Source organism: Sciurus vulgaris, assembly GCF_902686455.1.
Source record: "Sciurus vulgaris genome assembly, chromosome: 8".
In the NCBI taxonomy this organism is placed as follows: Eukaryota; Metazoa; Chordata; class Mammalia; order Rodentia; family Sciuridae; genus Sciurus; species Sciurus vulgaris.
Window position 1 is genome coordinate 36,639,920 of NC_136468.1, and position 4,102 is coordinate 36,644,021.

A 4,102-nucleotide genomic window follows, 5' to 3' on the forward strand; every position below is an offset into this window, starting at 1 on the left:
AAAATTGAGCTGTGTTCTTATTGTTAAGTTTGAGGCCTACTTTTCAAAATATAAATCTCGTTATTCCCCCCCCCCCCCCCCCCCCCCCCCGGCCCACCTGGTATAGTTCTGTTAACAACATACCAGTGCACTGAGAAATGTTAAACTGGAAGGCACATTTTAGTTAAGTTTAATTTTCTATTGCCTACAGCCATTCCATTGCTAGTGCTATGAGAATACTTGGGTTTCACTTTCACTTTTCTTATAGAGGTGATAATGAGGGTGAAAGAAAGGAGAAAAAAAAAATCCTTACATACTTACATGATTTAAGATGTATGACCCCTGGGATGTTCCAGTTTTCTGAAAATACTAAATTTATTTTTGTTAATTTTAGTGGAAAAGTAAGAGAATATATTAAAAAGTTATGAAACCCTTATTGATGCCACATTTAATAGTGTAAATCAAGGCAACAGCTCCACTGGGATGAAGTGTCTTGCAGTGGGTGTGTAATGGGGATTAATCCCAGACCAAAACAGAGGTCAGCCTGTAGTGGCTCAGGAGAACTCATTGTAACTCAAATTTGTATGCAAATCAAGCAGGCAGCTCTGGCAGATCTGAGGGAAAAAAAAAAATGGTGACTTACAAGTCCCAAAGAAGGTTACATTTCATAAAGATGATCCCTTATTTGGCTGTGCTTATTTTCACATTTAAAATACGAGTGTGAGAGAGTTTTCTAGAAGATGAGATTCTGGGTAATCAGGACTCACATACATATTTTGTATTGCTAATTTGAAATCGTTTTCATGAGTGTTCAGAGTCTACAGGGAGAAGTAAAAGGCCTTCTGAAGTTTCTTTGACTGAACTGCAGGAGCCTGGGAGCCTGGGGCGGGGGACCCTGGGGGAACAGAGGGGAAAGAAGACTGAGCTGCAAGAGGAAAAGGCAGGGCCTCCCCCCAACCCACTCTGTGGCTCACAGAAAAGGGAAACTGGGTTTCCCATGTTGAGCAAGTAAAACTGCAAGGGAACTGAGCTCTCAAGTGTTCAGAGCGAGCCCTTGTAGAAGTGCCAGCACTCTGAAAGATCTTGAGCCTTAGGCTGATACAAATCTCACAGACTCCAAGTCCATGGCCAAACCCGAAGAACAGTGTCTGGACCTAAATCCAAGATACAGAGTAAACAGTGGGAGAACACTGGAGTCAAAATTGTCACTAAAATGAATTGTTGGTCAAGCACCTGAGAAAGGAATTCCCAATTGCATTTTATAATTAATCTTTAAAAAGGGTTTGCTTTTGGGGTGGAGCTCAGTAGCCATGCATGAGCTTAGCACGGGAGGCCGCGCATGTGATTCTTCATAGCTTACAGTGAAGTGGAAAGGTGAGCAGCTCAGAAGAGTGTTATGTTTTGGGCAAAAAGAGTAGCATTCAGTTTACTCGGATCACAATACTTGTGCCTCAGGCTATTCCATATTACTACCATTTCTTGAGTGTTTGATATTTTCTTTTGCCTCATTTTGCTTGACTTGTATCAAACATATTTCAGACAACTTCCCTTCTTCCAAATATTCCTGTTCCACTTTTTTTTTTTTTTTTTTAATTATAAAGAGCCTTAGAAATAATCTAGACTGACTGTTTCCAACCCTGACTGAAATTTAGAATTACTGGTATGGGTAGAGTCTTGTTGAAAACAGATTCTTCAGGTCTTGGGTGGTACAGAGGCACTTGCATTTTGAAGTACTCAGTGATTCCAGTGTAGTGGGTTTTGTGTCCTGTTTTCATCAGTGATTCTCAAATTATTTGGCAAAACATTGGTTTCAGGAGATATTATCAGTTCTCTAAGAATAAAGAATTCCCTGGTCAATTAGCCTTGGGAAACTGTCTCAGATTCTCCGCTGGGCAAATTACAAACCATAAAGATGCTCATGTATACTAAATGAAGAAGACGCTACGCTTTCTCTAGGAGCTGAACAAACAATAATTTGTGACAGGAAAATGTTTTTCTTAATTTCACCCAAGTAGTGGAAATAATTATGTGGAAAGGATTTAAGATAATTTTTCTCCACATATAAATTCTATTAAGTACAATGCTGGGTAAGATGCTCCTTCATTGACATTCCCAGAAGGCATCTAGTCCCGGGCAAGCAGAGCTGTGCCAAATCTCATGACTGGTCCTGAACTCCTTCCCACGCCAACTCTTCAGAGTCCTAGTCGGGGATGCTACAATACCATAGACTGGACAGCTTACAGACTCAGAGAGTATTTCTTGCAGTGGTCATGGCAAAGTCCAAGACCAAAGCATAGGCAGATAGATTCAGGTATCTGGCAAGGGCTTGCTGGTTCACTGTACCTTTTCACTGTGTCCTTACCTGGTAGAAGAGGCTAGCTAGTTCTCTAAGGTCTCTTTTATGAGGGCACTACTCCCATTAATAAGGACTCCTCCTTCAAAATAATCTCTTCCTAAAGGACCAGACCCTAACATCATCATCTTTGGGGTTAGGATTTCAACATGTGAATTTGGGATAGGGATATAAATATTCAGACCATAACAAAAGGTTCTAGAATATTAATTCTAACTCCTCTCTCCATACCCTTATCTTTCTTCTCTTCTGTTTTCTCTCTCCTGAGACATAACATGCTGGTAAGTTGTAGAGAGTCTAGTACACTTCTTCCTACTCCATGGACAGTAAAATCCAGAATTTCTTTTATTTTCTCTTTTCTTGTTCTATTGCATATATTAGTAAGAAGATGCTAAGGCTCTCCTTTGACCTCTTATTTTATGTGTTGATCTACATTTAGATAACTGTCTCTACTTGCAACTGATTGGGGAGGTTATATTCATGCAGATTCCTAGGTTCAGGATACCAAAGGATGATGAGGCTATCATTCAATATTAAAAATAAAATGACAAACTGGGGCACACCTGTATTCCCAGTGACTCAGGAGGCCAAGGCAGGAGGATTTTGAGTTCAAAGCCAGCCTCAGCAAAAGTGAGGCAATAAGCAACTCAGTGAGACCTCGTCTCTAAATAAAATACAAAATAGGACTGGGCATGTGGCTCAGTGGTTGAATGCCCCTGAGTTCAATCCCTGGTACCAAAAAAAAAAAAAAAAAAAAAAAAAAAAAAAGACAAAACAGAATTCATTACCAAACATAGTAAGGGAGGCACAATTTCTCTGAAAAGACTGCTAATATCCATAGGGTTTTGAGGAAGTGTGGAGTTCAGGGGTTAATGGGGTTGTAGGAGCTTAAGGACTTTGACCTATCTGTAGAAGTATAGTTGCACAGATGAAGCTATTGATGGGTTGTCTCTGTCGCCTATTTATTGAGGTGAGCCTATGATTGACTGACTTTCAGAAATAAGGGGCCAATGCTGATTGGTTGACTTATAAAAGTTGTACATAGAGGCAAATTGTTATTGACAGCTTGACTAGGGTTCAAGTTGGTTCTGAGAGCCATTTCCTGCTATGGTTATAGAACAAGCAGGCTTTATCTACTGGAGTAGGAATTTGTTTTTGTTTCCTCATTCTATTTCACCAGTAATAAAGCTGGTACTATCCTTTTACCATTTTTGGGCTCCTTCTGCGTGTTTCTGCAACTGGTTAGAAGTTGAAGAGAAGGCAACTATGACAGGGGCCCCCAAACCTCCCCGTGGAGGGAGGATTAGGCCTACTAGTCAATGTGACAGCTGGGAGGAACTTAGAAGTTTTGTTCTCTGCTTGTTCATTTGCTTATTTATGTATCGTGGTCCTGGGAATTGAACCTGGGGTACCACTACCACGGAACTACATCCCCAAGGAATTTGTTCTGTTTAAAGGGGTTTCAAAGATTCTAAAACAATGAAAGCACCTCTTTAAGAAGAAAAAAGTAAGATAAGAATTAGTATATGCGTCACTTCTATCTAGGATGTAGGGAGCATGCCCGTATTTTGGTCTCATATCCCAAGGAAGATGGTTACTTGGAAGTGGAGCTTTAGAGTCTCTGTATGTTCTGCATTAATTCTGGTTCCACTGTGCACCTTGGCTCGTTTTGCTTCTCGTCCTTTCCTTGACGCTCTGTGCACAGGCTTTGGCAGGACACTGTGCTCTTACCCTGGGCTTAGGTAGGGGAGGAGAGTGTGGTGCTGGTAA